Below are 18765 nucleotides of genomic sequence, written 5' to 3' on the forward strand. Positions count from 1 at the left end.
TGGTTTTATGACCAAGTGTACCAATATGCTAACACAGTGTATGCTCTGAAAGTCTGTGCATACACTAAAAGAATAGTACATTATATATCTGAAGATATGTATTTAATGAATTTTTATTTAATTACTGCTACTGTATATTTAAAAGCTCCACCTTTATACAGTAATCTCTTATTTTCTTTCACACATGCAAAAAACAAAAACATAAACAAAAACGACTAGAGGACTCTGGTTTCCACCCTTCCTAGGGCCTTTTCTATTTTCCTGGTTTCCCTGGGATCATTCTCTGCTATAACTTTTCATGACAGATACTTCCCCATAGAAACACTCTGGCCACACTGATAATTGTCTTCCAGCAACAACCCTCCTACTTGGATGGGAAAGAAAAGCTTTGAGGCCCTCAAAACCTTACCCCAACAAAAGCAGTGTTGGAATTCCCAGACCATCATCTAGAGATGTCTTCTGGGAAGTGGCAGGCAGCCCTTTTCCACTACTTGGAGCAGCTTCACTCCTTCTTGATACAAGAGATCTGGAAGTGGGTTATTTTTTGCTGCTCTCAGGCATTGCCTACACTGGAGAAATACATAGAGAAAAACATTGTTTCCTCAATCGAAAAAATTAATCTTCCTAGACAACCAGATGTTTCAATTGATTGTTGGGGTGACAACATTCAGTGGCAGAGGGAAACACCTATGGTTTCTATATGGATGCACCCTGTTGGAACAGGTTGTGGGTTGTTGTCTTTGACAGTTGTTAGAGCTGACAAACTTCCTACAGTCATTGTGTGATTTCAGGTGAGCTCAATTTCTCTTTCTAAAAATCTATGGTTGTTTGCATTTTTATTTTGTCTGTGATGTGTTACATTAGGATACTGTAGTTTGTTTCTAGTAGATGTAAGTTCCTTGGGAGACCACTGTGTGTGGGGGATATGGCCATGTTATCAGCATGCAAGTAAGAGTTATATCTCTGCATTTTGCAGAAAAAGGTCTGGGTTTGGGGACTTCTCTAGCAGAATTATGGCATCCCTGATGTGGATGTTGAAATGAGTAGACAGATTACATTTGTTCTGTTCTTTCTGACTGCATGATTGTTTTCTTGGAGTTGACAGATTTGGTACATGGAAATTAATTTTTTTCCATCAGTTCAATTTTGTAGCAATTTGTAGTTTGAAATTGGGTGATAACTTGAGTCACAATCTCATTAAAGTAGGCAAATATATTTCCCTCTTTTCCCATGTGTTCTTACATGATTATCTGTAAAGATGTAGTTGGTAGTTATCTTCTCAGAGAAGATTCTAATTAGACTTTTGTGTATTATATTATTGGTCAGTTTGTCTACTTCAGCCTCCCTTTCTTCCTGGCAAAGAGTATACCTGAGATGTGAAAGTTCTCCTCAGAACAAGTGAATTTCCATAGATTATAAGTAAGGCTACGTTTTTGTCACGGATATTTTTAGTAAAAGTCATGGACAGGTCACAGGCAATAAACAAAAATTCACGGAAGCCTGTGACCTGTCCCTGATTTTCACTAAAAATATCCGTGACAAAAGGGGCAACTGGGTTCAGCACCCACTGCTGTTGGCGCTCCCTGGTCCCCCCACTGCTGCAGTGCATCCTTTCACCCCCAGGCAGCTGGTAGCTGCAGAGTCCCCCGGCCGCCAGCTGTGGCTGGGCAGCTGCAGGGGGGTCTGCCAGCCCCTACTGCCTGCCACGGCTGGGCAGCTGTAGGGTCCATGATCTCCGTGACTTAATCGTAGCCTTAATTATAAGAGATGAAATCCTTTATTACGCAGTGACTTCTATCAAACAGGTTATAGCATGTGCCTTGAAATAGATAATCTCTTTATATGTTTGCTTTATTAAATGGTACTTGGTTTCCCTCCTTACATGGTTTGTTTTGCATATTCTACCGTGTAGCACATCACTCAGAAGGTCCCTTGGAACCTGGATACATGTTAAGTGAAAGATACAGAATCTTTTTACACACAGCTGTGTTAGAGAACAGCGTATTGGTAGGCCGGTAGCTCTGTTCCACCTTTGGATGTTCCCAGTCTTTACCTTCGCTTTATGATGAAGGCTCTTTCCATCCACCTTTGGTCAGATGGTTCCTATTTCTCCATAATTCCAATTTCAATCAAATACTGAGAGTTCTTATGGACGGTGCCCACTTATTAATAGGTTTTTATTACTTGGACAAGATACATTTGAGTAACAGCCATCTCAATGCATATTAATATGTTTGCAAGTAGTGTTTATTTCTGTAATGTAGCAATTATTTCTGAAGTCTTCATATTCATTTTTATCTGTTTATAATTGGCATTTGATATATTGAAACCAGTATAAATTTATAAATATAGATAAAAAAACAAGTGAATAAACTTCTACTGTATTAAGAGTTCACAGTGAAATTTAACTCTTGAATGCATAATTCAATTTGGTTTGTATTTTATTGGTAATCTAGCAAGAATTTATTGTAGTGAGTGTTAGAGAGCTTATTCCTTCACTCTCCCACTTCCCTGGTCCTTCTCGCATGAACAGAGAGCAACAATACCCGAAGTCCGAAGGTGCGAACAATTCGATGTTTATTGGGGTGAACTTCCAGCAAGCTTAAATACAAGTTCCTTTTTCCTTATTTTCGAATCCCAACTTACTTCCTGTTTGCCCCTAATTTATATAGTAATAGTCTTAGCTATACCTTAACCAATCAGTCTACTGAAATTTAACTAACCAATCCTAACATATTGTAACATGATTATATCCCACCACCTTAATTAGATTACAATTATATCCCACCACCTTAATTAGATTACACCCAGCAAAATTAATTATACAGCAGACAGAAGCAATCACAGAACCAGACAGAGATTATACAGACAAACAATAGCAAAGTGGGAACTATAATGACAAAACAATACAGAAGTGAGGATTTCACATCCCAGCTATTGATAAGTGAGTTCTTGCCAGACAGGATGCTATCAAACTAAGTTTCCTTTTACATTTTCTAGGCACTTCCCTTTCTCTGGAGGTGACAGGCACTATCAGGACAGGATTGTATTCAGGACAGCCCAATAGCACCTTCTTTCAATGTGACTAGTTTGGAATGTGAGGATGTGACCTGTTGCTTCCTGGCTTATGGCTGCCTCTGCTGCTTAGCCAAAGGCCTTAGCCTAAGAACAGGGCCTCAGACTGTCACAGTAAGAGAAGCCCTTACACCAGCAGACAGTGATTTTGATTCTTTCTTTTATACCTCTAACTAGCCAAGTAATAAGAATACCCCTAAATTCTTAAAGTACAGGCCTTTACAGACAGGCCTGAATATCTGTATCCTAACAGTGAGACTACTAGCAAAGCAGTAGTATCTCTTGTTAACTGTTGCCTTGTGTATATTAGTCTGCTTTAAAATACAGAACACTCACTACAAAACTTTTGGGCTGTAAGAGGTTCCTCTTGCAAGATGTAAGATTAATTTAATAATTCTCCAAGACACTCTGGGTTATGAAGTTTACTTGTGATTTTTCCACTAGATTATCCTGGCTGTGATGTCACCTAAACCGTATAAATAAAGTTATTGCTTACCAGTTCCTCATAAGTATAGTTTTAAAACACATTTGTTAGTAAATTGTAATACTAGTGAATGTGAAAGGCTGTTAAAACTTGAGAGGCAAGTGTGTTGTGCAAGCTGCTAAAGAGCCTGAAACTAGAACTGCCACATCCCTGTTGTTCAAGTCCTGGGCACCTCAAACAGAAACTGCCAGTTGTGCGGTGGTGACTGCGGGGTTGCCAAATACCCACTGGGACCGGATGAGACTGTTAAACATGTCTCTACATGTTATACCTCATTCAGCTTTCCACAGATGAGTGGCTAGGCACTTCACCATGTAGTCCCCTCAATTCCTGTTAGTTAAAATAAAATGCACCCACATGTGGGTCAATGAGGCACACAGAGAAACATGGCTTTTCTGAGAGAGTAAAAATTCGCAACTAAATGTTGAAATAAGGAGTGCGCATTAAGGAAAGAGTAGGGGGAAATCATAGTACTGTCAGACACAGACAAGATTTACGGTAAGTATTTTCAAGATTGCATGCTAGTTGATCATGTTTGGCTTTTTGTCTTACAAAAATATGTGCTTCTGTTGGAGAGGAATAAATACAGTAGTTTTTCAATTTAACATTTTCAGAAATTAAGCAAAATTTTACACAACTTTTTAAAATACAAATAAGACAGTAGTTAAGTATTGTCACCTACAGCCCTATCAATTCAAGTAGTTCTCCCTTTATGGCTAGGCTTCTGTTTTGTGTTTACCTGACAGCAGGCTTTTGTGTCAGGTCTTTTGGGAGTGGACACCTTTGTTCAAATCCTTTGACTGAATCTTTGAGTAGGTGTAAGGCTTCAGACACCCTTTCACCTTTGCTTACCTCTCCATAGCGGTTATGGTTGCTTCTTGAGGAAAAGGAAAACTTCAACCTCTGAAATGTGCCACTAACGCTTTACCATTTTTCAGAATTTCAGGGTCCACCATTTTTGACTGACTCTGACAGCACCACCAGTCGTATGTCTGAACAAAATCCAGGGAGTACGAGAAGTTCAAAGCTCCCCATAAAAGCTATAGAAATTATATCCTGGGTAGAGAAAGAAAGACTCCTTCTAATTCAAGTAATTCAAAGTAAAGCGTTCACTGAAGAAGAGGAAGAGCGAGTCATGGGTCTTCTGAGTGATCGTCCACACAGATTCCCATCTTGGCGCATGGCTAGCCAGGAAAGAACAGTCTCGAGTGCATGGGATACATGTTCACCAAGAGGAGAATATGTGTGGACGATAACCCGAAGAAACTTGTCTCGCTGTCTTCTGTTGGGGCCATGCTTATGCTCTAGGTATCCTTGTTCTCATCCCCAAGGGCATAAAGGTAGAGAGGGCCCAAGCACTACTCAGTTCCTTTTTACCACTCACGACTGCAAGACTGGACCCCTGGCAGTGTCTGTTGCTCTTGTGCAGTGTGCAGTTTAATTTATTAGATTGGTATAGTAGTGTATAGTTTTGGTTTTAGTTTTTCTTTTGCCTGTTGACATCTAAATAAAATGAAATGTGTTTCATAGTTAACTTCTGCCATGATTCTAATACTCCCTGTATGGATGTGGGTGTGTATGTATGTCTCTAGGCTAATTGAAAATTAAACTAAGTCACCATGTGACTCTGCTGTGCCAATCAACCATGGAAACTTTAGGTGCCTCATATGTCTTGGAGGACTGCCTTCTGGAATGTAGTTCCGTGTGCCATTCTTTCTCTAAGTGCACCCGGAGAGCAAGGGAGGTGAGGCTGAAAGTTTTCCTGCCAGAGAAGTTGATGCAAGTCTCCTCAGACTCTGGCAGATCTTTGGCAAAGCCTCAATCTGTGGGTCAGTCCATCTCCCTCAGTGCCTCAGTGAGCTACAACTCCACTCTAAGCTCTTGAGCTGCTTCCTCTGAGGCCTCATTCATCTGCTACTGGGTCAGTGTTGGTGTGTCTCAGTGGCAGGAAGGAGAGCTGCTCCAGAGACGATCCCCGTTCCAAGTAATCTTTCCTGGCATCTAGCACGAGGCATGAGTCACCATAACACCTGGGCTTGGTGAGTGAAGGATAAGACTGAGAGGATTCATTCCAGTGTCTCTGTGCTGATGTCTGAGGCAGCTCAGGCTGTACTGTCTAAGCCTAGGAACCGCTGTACTGACCGTGACACAGAGTACCTTGGTGCCCAGCACTTCTGCACTGACTACATCCTTTTATGGTGGCAGTATCCATCACCATGGTACTGACTGTCTCCTTGATATGAGTCGTCAGTGCTGACCTACTTCCCTGGCCAGAAGAGTGTCCTGCATACGAACCTCACCAGTTCACAGGCATAGTACTCCTGATAGCACTGCCCCTCTCTCAAAGGAGGTATGTTTCTTTTCCTTCTCTTCCCCTGAAAACAGCAGGGAAAAATCTCCTCCTTGTCCTCCATTTCTGCTCTGGGTAGGTAGGTCATTGGCAGTCAGGGAGAGACTTCAGAGAAGAATTGGTGAGGGAAGTGAGGAAGAGGCAAAGACCTTCATAGAGATCACTGCACCTGGTGTCCCTCCATGTGTCCTTTGCTGCAGTATCCATATCAGCCCGGGCCGTACTAGACCCCTTGGGCTGTTCAGCCCTCCTCCAGGAAGCCAGCATGCTGCACTGTGTCAGGGTATAGGAGACATTCAGCCTTCCCAGACAACTCAACTCCATCCACAGCTGCTGCAGATGCAAGAGAAGGAGATTGGAGAGGAGCAGTATTCTCCAGAGCAGGAACATCTGGGTGTGGCTGTAGTATCTTCTGCAGATGCATTCAAGGTTTTCCAAGACTTAATAAAAATGCATAGCAGAAATCTTGTATATTCCCCTTGAATACAAGAGAAACAGATACTTTGGGTTTCAGAGTAACAGCTGTGTTAGTCTGTATTCGCAAAAAGAAAAGGAGTACTTGTGGCACCTTAGAGACTAACCAATTTATTTGAGCATGAGCTTTCGTGAGCTACAGCTCACTTCATCGGATGCAAAGTATACTTTGGGGTATACTTCATTCTGCAACTCCAGGGAGATTAGCCATGCTGATAATTGACAGTCTGCTGAACCTTCCAAATCCACCTGCTTCTGTCTCTGCCACCTCCAAGAGAATGGACAGAAGTGAGGAAGTCCCTGCAGAGGGGGTTGGATATTTTTGTTGACATCCTGCACCTGCCTCTCCGGTTGTGCAAGCAGAACAGCAGAGGACAAAGCAGCAAGGTCCCCTGAAATCACAACCAGGGAAAAGCATCCCAGAAAATTGCATTTTTTTGGCTGAAAGACCTATTCATGCATGAATCTGAAAATAAGGGTAGCAGAGTACCAACGGCCATTCTCTAAATTTGATTTCTTGAACTGGTACAAACTGTCTAATTTTGTGGCTAATCATGGCTGAGGGTCAACTGACAGCTTAGAACATCTCTGCAGGCTGTGCTGGAAGTGTCTGACTCGATGCCACAGAGTGACCTTTGCAGTAACAGTGCGGAGGTCATCATGGCTCCAGTCCTCAGCTTTCCCTAAGGATGTCCAGACAGGTAACAATTGAGGGCAGTGGCCTCTTTAGCTGTACAAAGAAAAGGATTACTTGTGGCACCTTAGAGACTAACAAATTTATTTGAGCACAAGCTTTCATGAGCTAGCACTGTCGAGGCATTCTGTGCCCTGAAAGATTCCAGAGCAACTTTGTTCCCCTTTGGGGCTTTGTTCCAACTCCAGAAAGAAAAGCAGTCGAGACAACAGGCATATTTCAGGCCCCTTGCCTCACTTATGGTCGTTGATTGAGAGAGAAGGAAAGATTCGCTGGAGGCAATGCACGGCAATATCCTTGGCTGCCCCCACAATCTGTGGCTTGGAGTAGAGAGCAGTTCCTCGAGATTGTAAGTAAAGGGTATCTCATCCAGTTTCAGTCCCTTCCAAACCCCTCCCTGGTCCATTCTCCTGAGAGATGGTGAAAGCAGGAGATTGACTCCCTTTTACAACTGGGGAACAAGGTGCCCTTGAACTTCAGGGGCGCAGGGGCTTTTTATTCCCACTGCTTAATCCCAAAGAAGAAAGGTTGTTGAGACCCATCCTCTGTCTTCGTCATCTCAACACCTTCATCCACAGTTTCAAATTCAGCATGGTGAGCCTAGCTTCTTTTAAACCCTTAATTAGATCCTATGAACTGGTTCATAGCTCTCTGCAAGAAGCCTATTTTCACATTTCCATAAATCTAGCTCACAGAAAATACCTGAGAATTCTGGTAGGAATATCATGCTATCAGTACAGAGTCCTGCCCTTTGGCCTCTCCACAGCTCCAGGGGTTTTCACTGAATGTCCAGTAGTAGTGGCAGTTCTTCTGAGAAGACAAGGAATCCAGGTACATCACTGTCTAGATGATTGGCTAATTGGAGGGCGATCACCATGATAGGTGACCAACTCAGTACAAACAATCCTAAAACTTTTCACCTCATGAGGTCTTGAAGTCAGTACAGATAAATCCACATCCACTTTTACTCAGCATGAGTGGAAACCAACACACCTCAAACCTCTATGGTAAGTAACCATTCTTTCTTGTGCTGAATGCCCAGTAACCCGGAAGGCACATTTTATGGGACGTAATAGATACGGTGCACCTGTAGACAACACTAGATCTACTGAAACAAGGCCCTTTTCTTCCTGATGTGGGCCAATGACAAGTGATTGCCTGGCACTGAAGAGAGGAAAGAAGAGTTGCTATTAGAGTCTTCGATACACTTTTGGTATCCAGATAGATTTCTGACAGACAGTTCTGTTCATTTACCTGTTCAAGTTTTCACTTCTCATGTGCGAGCAACAGTTGGAAGAATACAAAAGTTCTGGTGATCTTGGCAATACTAGAGTGTTTCCACCAACTTTTGGACAGGGTTCTACAACCAAGTGACCTGTAAAGAGCAGTAACAAATCTAGTGGCATCCCGGATATCTACCTCTCCATTTCCATTTGTCCATCAAGGCCTGCTTTTCTACTAGACAGTATCTCTGAAAAATAGGTTTTGGGGTTATCACCTCTTTCCATACAAGGACTATCACTACACTTCATATGAGGGCAAGATTGCCCTCAGAACTCCAGAAATCTTTCTGTTCACAGTAAACCCATCTTTTCACGCTTCTCAGGAGAGAGTTCTATCATTTTGCCAAGATTCTGAGCATTTTTTGAAAAGATTGTGGCAAACTGGACTTCTGTAGAGAGAAATAAATACTTCATGCATGTGGAATGTATGCACACTTCTTGTACCTTGTTCTGTCCAAAATGTCAGGGCTTTACGGGCTTCAAAGCTTTTGCAGATGTGATGTTAAAATCCTGTATTGCCTGGCATACTAGGCTTCTGGGAAACCATTCCATGAAGGAATTGAGGTGTCCTACATCAGGTTCCTACGTGTATCATGGCAGAAAGTGTCTTGGCCTCATTGGAAAAAATTTGAAGAAAAACATCATCGTGATGCCAATATGCATTTATCAAACTCTGCAGAGTAGGTTTCCATTCCTCTACAGAGGCATCTTTTATAGGAAAGTGCTGTTTGGTCTTGTTTACACTTGAAGGGTTTTGCTGGTGTAGTTAAATTCGTGTGTGTGTAGTTATATTGATACAAAAGTGCTTATACTAGTACAGAGCAGTGGTTCTCAACCAGGGGTGCACATGGTGGGCAACCTGAGGTCGTCTAGGGGTACATCAGTGGTGGGCAACCTGCGGTGAATCACGGCCACCGGGAGCTGCGGGTGGCCGTGCCTGCGGAAGGTCAGTGTAAACAAACTGTCTCGCGGCCCATCAGTGGATTACCCTAAGGGCCCGCAAGTTGCCCACAACTGGGGTACATTAACTCATCTGGATATTTGCCTGGTTTTACAACAGTCTACATAAAAAGCACTAGTGAAGTCAGTACAAACTCAAATTTCATACAGACAATGACTTGTTTATGCTGCTTTGTATACTATACTCAGAAATGTAAGTACAATATTTGTATTCCAATCCATTTATTGTATCATATGGTAAAAATGAGAATGTAAGCTATTTTTCAGTAATAGTGTGCTGTGACGCTTTTGTATTTTTGTCTGATTGTTTGAGCAAGTAGATTTTTAAAGTGAGGTTTCACTTGCGGGTACGCAAGACTCCTGAAAGGGGTTGTAACATGACGCTCCATATTCTTTATAGAAAATGCTTAAGATATGAATATGGCATAACTAAGATATGTTTTATGCAAGATGGGCCTTGTAACATATCACTGGAAAGGTTATGATTTGCTGAAATATAATTGTCCTATTTGTATGCATGTATCATTTTTTTATCTGAAGTTAGAAATATGGACTGTGTAACAATTACAACTGTGTGTACACTTGGGAAACACCCACCAGCCCATGGGCCATTAGGAAGAATAAGAAGACTTGGAAGATACTAATCTCTCTTCTTCCTGAGAAGCTTCCTGGGTTGCTACATTGATACTACAAGGTTAAGTAGTCATGTCACCTGACTTGACTACCTAACCTTGGTTCCCATGTTGAGCTGGTATTTTTCCACTGGAAGTGTCCTGGGAACAAAAGATTCCCGCCTTATGTAAATCTTATTTAAGGCTGGGGAGTAAGTTGATCTTGGTTCACTCTTCACTGAATTTCACACCCAGGATGACTGCTGGAAACACCTATGGGACAAAGGGAAAGGTGTAGGAGTACTGATTTGAACACAGGCTGAAAAGGGATCTGGTCTGTGAATAAGATACCTGAAGATTTAAGCCGCAAGCAGGGGTAGCTAACCTTCAAGAATTTCTGCAACTTGCCCAAAAACAACAGTTAGGGTGAGAAATTACTACTTGTAACCAGTTTCTTTAAGATCTTAAGCTTAGTATGCATGTTTTGTTTTATTTGCTCAGTAATCTGTTTTGTTCTGTTTGCTATCCCTTATAATCACTTAGTCTGCCTTTTGTAGTGAATACATTTGTTTTTGTTTATTATAGAACCCAGTTTGTGCGGTGTATAACTGGGGGGTGCATGAAGTTGCGCATTCTTCCTCCACATTGAGGGAGGGGGTGAATTTATGAGCTTACATTGTATAAATTTCTCTACAGTACAGGACAATATTATTTTGGGTGTACTTTCCAGAGGGGAGTTGCACTTGAGTGCTGGGCAATTTCATGGCTGAGTCTTCTCAGAGAGAGCTGTTTGCAGACTGTGTGATTTTACAGCTGGGGCGTGCGTGTGTGCGTGCGTGCGCGCGCGCGCGCAACCAGAAGCCGGAGAACCTAATTCAGCAAAACAGAGAGAGGGAGCCCAGGCTAGTGGAGCAGGCAGGCTCAGTGAAACCCAGCACATCAGGTGGTTGATGTACTGGGGGTCCAACCCGTCACAGGGGTACAGTAGTCTGGAAAGGTTGAGAGCCACTGGTATAGAGTATGCCAGTTGCCCTAAGGGATAGGTCTGCACTTGGCAGGCTTTCCCAGTCTACTACACCTGCAAAACACTCCTAGTATGCACACATGCTGGTAAAACTCCGTTCCAGCACTACTATCTGAAGTAAGCTATATCAGCAAAAGCACAATTTTGCTGGTGTAAAGGCAACCATACTAGTTCCAGCAAAAGCCCCAGCCATATTGGTCCAAACTATACCTTGTCCTGCCCCTGACTGACATAGCTACATACTGACTTGTACTACAGCTATATTATGCACACCAATTACAAAGGAAGATGGATGAAACTGCGAGAGTAATATTCCCATATGACGGGAGAGAGATTCACTTATTAAAATGACGGATGAAGACTGCATTGATATACAATAAATGCCATACAGAAACATTGCATTGATTTACAATATGAGGAGAGATTAGCAAGAGTGGGATTGTTGAGCTTGGAAAAGAGACAACTAAGAGGGGATCTGATAGGGGTTTATAAATCGTGACTGGTGTGGAGCAAGCGAATAAGGAAGTATATTTACCCCTTCACATAACAGAAGAACTAGGGGTCACCCAATGAAATTAATAGGCAGCACAGCAGGTTTAAAACAAACAAGGAAATACTTCTTCCCAAAATGCCCAGTCAATCAGTGGAACTCGTTACCAGGGGATGTTGTGAAGGCCAAGATTATAACAGGGTTCAAAAAAGAGGTAGATAAGTTCATGGAGGATAGGTCCATCAATGGCTGTTAGCCAGGATGGTCAGGGATGCTCTGAGCGTCCCTAGCTTCTGATTGCCAGAAGTTGGGAGTGGATGGTGGGATGGATCACTCAGTGATTGCCTGTTGTGTTCATTTCTTCTGAAGACCTGGCATTGGCCACTGTGGGAAGACAGGGCATTGGGCTAGATGGACCCTTCGTTTAACCCAATATGGCCATTTTATTATTCATATTACTGTGAAGTGTAAAACGAAATTGCTGCAGTCTCTTATCTTCAGCATCTTGCTATGTGCATGTGAGAGACATGCAAGTTAAGGAAAGAGGCTTTCTTCCTTTTGAATTGAAATGCTACAGGTGATTGCTGACTTAGTGATACCTCACACGCCCAATGAAGAGGTAATCAGCTGAATTTACAGCATAACCAGAGTGATGCATGATATCATTAAGATGATCAGATGAGAGAGCTTGAATTTGCGGGACATGTGGGTCAGATGAGTGGAGAAAGATTGCCAAAGCAAGTGCCAGGAGTAGGTGGCACCAGCAGCAAATGTGCTGGCTGGACAGGATGTTTCATGGCATGCTTCTCAAAGCAGCATGAAGACCGTAAAATGTGGAGGAAGATTGCTGGCCCTGTTGTGTTTACTGTTTGTTGTGATGTGACTTTATGATGCTTTGGACTATGAGAATAATAAAAATTACACTCCGATTTAATAATATTTGTTTGCACAAAGTTTTTTGCTTTGACAGGCATATTAATTTGCAGTACTGTTTTCATAATGTATGCTTGCATCTTTGAAATCTTCAAAGAATTGGGTTATATTGGTATTGTAATAGTTCTGCATTGTGGAAATCGGTTTCACTGGCAGTTGTTGAGCGCAATACAATTCTCCTGTCATTCTAGCCATGTGAGCTATTGAGTAAAACTATTCAATGAAATATTCCGCTGTATAATAATTATAGGGAGGCAGGAAAAAAAGGAAACCCTTGAAAAATTGAGTAGGCTGCTAGCCGGAAGGTTTAATTTAGTAATCCCCAGTGCTCAGTGGGTGGAGGGTGAGCAGAAGAGAGAGAGTAATTTCTACAGGAGATTCAAAACATACTGCAGTTTTGAGGTATAAAACTAAAAATTGTCATATTACACCACATTTATTTGTAGGCAGTTAACATGTTCTTCAGGAAAACCTTGTCTCCCCTTCCACAGCTGTGGAAGATCCTTGTAACATAACCTATGTGGTTCATGTGAATGGCATGGGACAGAGATTTGTGCATTTCTTGCATGCTGAGATTGCTGCATCTCTGAGCTCCAGGGATGCTCCTAGTCACTACTGTGCAGCAAGATTTTATGGACAATGGATCTGCCTCTACATTAATCCTCTTGCCAATCCCCTCCACTTAATGGAGGCATAAGTGGGCATGAAGGCTACTCTGGGCATGAGACTGGAGTGGCCTAATGCAGGGGAGTGCTTTCTCCCCCAGCTGCTCGGCCTGGGTACTTGAACCAGGGTTTGGGCCTCTGGCCCTAACATTTCTTAACATCCTTACAATTTAACTACTGTATAGTTAACTGATCATCTTATAGCCGTGGTGTCTCCATAGGTTACCACACGACCAACTAACATGATTTGTTTTAAATTACATCTACACTGGTTTTAATGGGGTGTATCAAGTCGTGTTGGCTAACTCCATGTACAGAAATACCATTTTTGTCACGTAGGAGACCCTGAGAGGATACATGATGTAATTCTTTGATCAGTTACTACACTCGAGAAGTAGATGATAGCAACTGGAGATAAGGCACAGAGAAAGGCTAAGTGACTTGTTTCAGGCAGACCTGGGAACTGAATCCAGATCTCCTGATTCCCAGTCATGTGGTTAACCTTTCAGCCTGGAATGCCAGCCTTCCTCTCAACGACTTTGAATTTTTTTTAAATGAAGGCAAGTCGTTCTCTACTTTATATCAAGTATTGTACTCGGAAGCCTTACTGCAATGAACTTTGCTTCAATTAAAAAAACCCTTCATCTTATGCAAAATTAAGTTCTGAGTACAACAGGTTCATAAAGGATCTGGAAGAGACTATGGAGGGGTGCAATTGGTATTGCCAGCCCTAAGAAATGAAAAATATAAACTTGGTTTATTTCCTGAGTTTTTAACGTTTAGGAGGAATCCCCAACCTTAGTTGTGATCATTTGAAAATTCAGTCTTAAACATGCACACAGAATGAAGTCATCGCCCTGCCTGCTGGCTGATCAGACTGGGATTTCATTTAGTCTCTCCTAATCTCTAGGATGGGGAAACTGCCATTCTAACTCCCTCTCTTGCCACTGTTCTGTCTTTCTCCTAGCTCTCACCTCACAATGTGCTGTCCATCTGTTTTATTTTCTATATGGGTTTGTACTGTGCTCCTCACTGTAGTATCTGAGTGCCTTCCAGTTGTTTAGTGATGTTTTGTTTGTTCTCTCATCCTCTCCCTCAGGGGAGAAGTGTGTGCAGAAAAGTTGTGTTTTGGCAGAGTTTTTCTAAAATGTACATGTTGCTATGTATTTCTATTAGAGAAGGCAGAGAAATGTACCTTGCAGTTGGAGTGGAAGCTGATGAGGTTTGTGATGTGCCTTAGTTCCTCAGGGATTTCATTCTGCACTTTTTGACGGCCCCCAAGAATGTTCTGTCTCCTACACCAGACGAGCTGTATCCCTATTGAGGAGAATTCTCTTGTGCCTGAGGAACGAACTTGTGTGGCAAGGTCTTAATCTCCATTGCTGCTCTTCTTCCTATCCCCGACCCCTGGCTCCCTCTCTTCATTTCCCCACATTTCCAATCTACCAATCTTATTCCCTGCACCTCCATGTTCAGTTCTCCCCTTAATTCTCTTTTTTTCTCTGCAGCGTGTGATAAAGAAGGGGGTGTCTGTTTTAGTTGAGGGCAGTGTGATTTCACTCGTATTGGAAGCAATTGGAAGTACAAGCCATCTTTATTAGGGGCAGTCTCACTTGGTACTTCAAAGGATGCAAGGAAATGGCCATATTCATTGTGAAGTCTTTGGCTTCAGTCTCATTTAGGAAAAATGGGAAATGGCCATTTTTAGAAAGGGCAAAGCTGTGGAAAAACTGTCATCTCTTGGCATCATGAGCAGTTTAAGAAAACACCGAATGCAGACTCCTAAGAATTGGCAACTTAGCATAAGCAACCTCCTCACTGCTCAATGCAAGATTGCAGTCTACACCAGTTTGTGATTTTTGAGTTTGTTTATACTAGCAAGAATCGAAGCCATAAATCACCACTGGCCTGGAACTATATACCAGTAATAGCCCCTAAGGAAATACTAGTGTAAAAAGGGTTGCTGGAGCTGCTGGTAGTGACTTATGGTTATAATTAACTATAGTTCTTGCCTAGCAAGGGTAAGGTCTGACATACTATTGAGACCATGTCAGTCGAAGCGTTCTGCCCAGTAGGTAAATAATTGCAACGCCTGTTCATAGATTTTAAGATCAGAAGGGACCATTATGATTGTTTAGTCTGACCTGCATAGACTACTCCTGAGGGCATTCTGCGCCAAAAAATTAAAAATCGTGCACAAAAAATTAAAATTCTGCAGATTTTATTTGTCAATAAGTAGATCTAGAGGCTCCAGCCTGGCAGTGGAGAGCACAGGCCACTGGCTACACAAAGATTGGAGATCATCCTGCAGTCTCCCCATCCTCCACCCCCGGGACAGGGACTCAGCGGTGAGGCTGCACCCCACTGTGACACAGCACAAGGCCTTGCCCTGTCCCAGAAATGCCCTGGGGCCCTGCCCTTCTGCACCAGGTGTGGGGCAGGCAGGCTCAACCAGGCAGGATCCAAATGTGGAGGGTCTCAGTGTGAGGGGGATCCAGGTGTGGGGTGACAGCATTCTGTGTGGGACAGACTGGGGGCAGGCAGCTCAGTGAGGGGTCTAAGTGTGGGGGGATCTGGATGCACAGAGGCTCGCTGCAGGGGGGGAGGGTCCCATGTGCAGGGGCAATGGGACTCTGCAGGGGCTTCCAGGTGAAGGTGGTTGGGGCTCAGCAGAGGGGTCTGGGTGGGGGAGGATCTCAGCAGCAGGGTCTGGATGCTGGGGGAGTGGGGCATGGTGGGGTGAAGGTCTGGGTGCAGCTCGCTGGGGGTCAGTGTCATGGTCTGGATGTGGGGACTCAATGGTGCAGAGGGTGGGGCATCAGGGTGGGGGTCCAGAGATAGGGGGTCTGGGTGCAGGGCAGCTCCAGATTCAGGGGTTGAGGTTTAGTGGGGTGAGGTTAGGGTCTGGAGGGCTAGGGGGGTTTTGGATTTACCGGGTGAGGGTTGGCAAAGGTGTCTGAGTATGGGAGGTCCGGATGCATGGGGGTTGAGTGGATGGGGGAGCAGCTCCCCATACAAATACCCCTTCCCCTCACAGCTGAGGAGCGATGGGGGCAGGAAGCAGGGGAGGATGCTGAGCTTCCTGCAGCTGGGGGAGGTTTCTGGGAGTGGGTCTGACACAGCCCCAGCCACTCCTTGCAGGGGAAGAGGAAGTCCTGTCCTTGCTTGCCTCCAGCCCATCTGGGACTAGCAGCTGATCCCAGCTCAGGGTAGAAGCCACTGGCTGGGGTGTCCTCAGTTCCACAGTGATTTACCTGTCTGACGGCTGCTCCAGGTGCCTGAAACAATGTACCTGCGCTGCTAGGGAATAGTGTGTGACTTCTCTTTTCTTCCCTGTTAGAAAGTTATTTTTCTGCGGGGAAGCAAATAAATCTGCAGGGAACATGAATTCCATGCACACACAGTGGTGCACAATTCCCCCCAGGAGTAATAGACTTTCACACAGTGATTCTTGCATCAAGCCCATAGCTTCTGATTAAGCAAGACCATATCTTTTAGAAACACAGCAATCATGATTTGAAGACTTCAGATGACTGAGAATCTATCACATTGCTAGGTAAGTTCAGTGCCATTGTTAAAAATTTGCAAATTATTTCTAGCTTGAATTTATCTACCTTCAGTTTACAGTTAGTGGATCTTGCTATGCTATGTTTTGAGATCCTCTGTGTTGAGATGCCTTCAAAACAAAACAAAAAACAAAAACCCACCAGCTATCTCAGGGGAAGGAGGGAGGAAACTAGACTACATGTTTAGGTTTGCAGATACTACGGTGTTGAGGGCAATATACTTGCAGACAGAGAGGTAAAACAGAAGCTTGTAATCTCAGGATCCTGCATCTGGGTGTGTTCCTTTAATAGGAGAATGGCAGAGCAGTTTAAATCTGCAAGTGTAGGTTAGCTTAGAAAGTGTTATGAAATGTAATACTGTTTTCATGAAAACACTTAGTTTTTTATAATTTTTGTTTTTAAGCTTCCCCTGCAGTGACTGTAACGCAAATGCCACAACCACATTGCTGCAATAGTGTGTAGAAACAAGATGTGAATCTAACTTAAAGAACTAGGTCAGTTTGACTAAGGTATTCAAAATGTGAAAAGAGACCCTAAGTGGTGAAAGGTAAACTAGATTTTAAAAACTTGCATTTTTAATAATCTAAGGTGCTAAGGAAATACAAAAAACAGTGTTATATGGTGAGAACAGGTGGTTTTGTCAAGGACTGCTTGATTCTGCACTAAGTTGTGGTGCTGTGAGACACTTAATCTCTGTGTCAGTTTATCCATCTGTAATATAGATGATGAAAGTCTCGGTGATGTTGAGGCTTTATGTTTAAACGGCTTTGAGATGCTTGCATTAAAATAGATACGGAAATAAATTGCAGTATATGACTTTTTTTATTTTTACTTTTTTAAGCAGTTCCATCACAGATACCATCAGCTTATAGATGCAATATTAACCATACTTGCTGCCACTGGAGATTAAAATACAGTTAATTAAGAATTGGAGAGAAGGGGCAGAAGCCATTACTTTTTTATCAAGTTAAACTTGACACTCTGGGGAAAGAAACCTTATAATGGTCCAAAGATAAAGATGAAAAACTGGATTTCAGACTGTTTTAGGAAATATTTTTCTTAGAGAACTGGAAAATATCAAAAATCTTGTTTAAAAGTAGGTGTGGGGCATGGTAACTGGAGTAAAGGAAAAAGCTGCAAGAAGAAAAGTAGAAAATTATGTATAGTAATTCCTCGCTTAACGCTGTAGTTATGTTCCTGAAAAATGCTACTTTAAGTGAAACGATGTTCAGTGAATCCAGTTTCCCCATAAGAATTAATGTAAATGGGGGGGGGTTAGGTTCCAGGGAAATTTTTTTCACCATACAAAAGATACCTTGCTGCTAAATGATGAACTAGCACTCGGCTGAGCCCTCAAGGGTTAACACATAGCCTCACACTCTACAAGGCAGCACGAATGGATGGAGGGGAGACAGCATGGCAGAGAGAGAGAGACACACACACCATGCGTGAGGGAGACGCGCATCGCCCCTTTAAGTATGCTGACCCCACCCTAAGCACTGTCTTTTTAAGTAGATCAGCAAGTTGAGTCAGCAGCTGCTACCCGCAGGCTTCCTGTGTCCTGAGCCCTGTCGTGTCTGTGGAGGTGAGGTACAGGAGCGGGGGGAAAGGGGACACCCTGACATTAGCACCTCTCTTACTCCTCCCCCGCCCAGCAAGCAGGAGGCTCCCTGGAGCAGCTCGAGGGCAGGAGCAGCACATGGCAGTGGGGGGAGGGACAGCTGAACTGCCCAGCAATTGGTAGCCTGCTGGGTAGCTGCCGCACAGGGATCTTAGGGGAGCTGATGCGGGGGCTGCCAGCCCACCCTGGTTCCAAGCCCCCACCAGCTCCAATGGGCTGCTCCTCCTGCAAGCAGTGGACAAAGCAGGTGGCTGCCAAACAACGTTATAAGGGAACATTGCGCAACTTTAAACGAGCATGTTCCCTAATTGATCAGCTACGTAACAAAGTTAACCGGGACGACTTTAAGTGAGGAGTTACTGTACAGGGATTTGGATCTGTTTAGTTACCTAGATTTAGTTCAGATTGAACAAATATTTAATAATTTTAATAAATCACTGGGATTATGGATTTGTGTAGTGAATTGGGCTATGATACTTCTCTACTTCATGTAGTCAAGGGAAGGTAACTTTAAATTGAAGCCAGTTTTGGAAGG

General features: G+C 43.3%; 1 protein-coding gene across 5 annotated transcripts in view; it reads left to right on the top strand.

The window, feature by feature from the left end:
• Positions 1–18765, top strand: part of DIP2A (disco interacting protein 2 homolog A) — a 254159-nt gene that overhangs the window by 6125 nt on the left and 229269 nt on the right. The window lies entirely within an intron of this gene.

The sequence above is a fragment of the Natator depressus genome, chromosome 11, assembly GCF_965152275.1.
Source record: "Natator depressus isolate rNatDep1 chromosome 11, rNatDep2.hap1, whole genome shotgun sequence".
Lineage (NCBI taxonomy): Eukaryota > Metazoa > Chordata > Testudines > Cheloniidae > Natator > Natator depressus.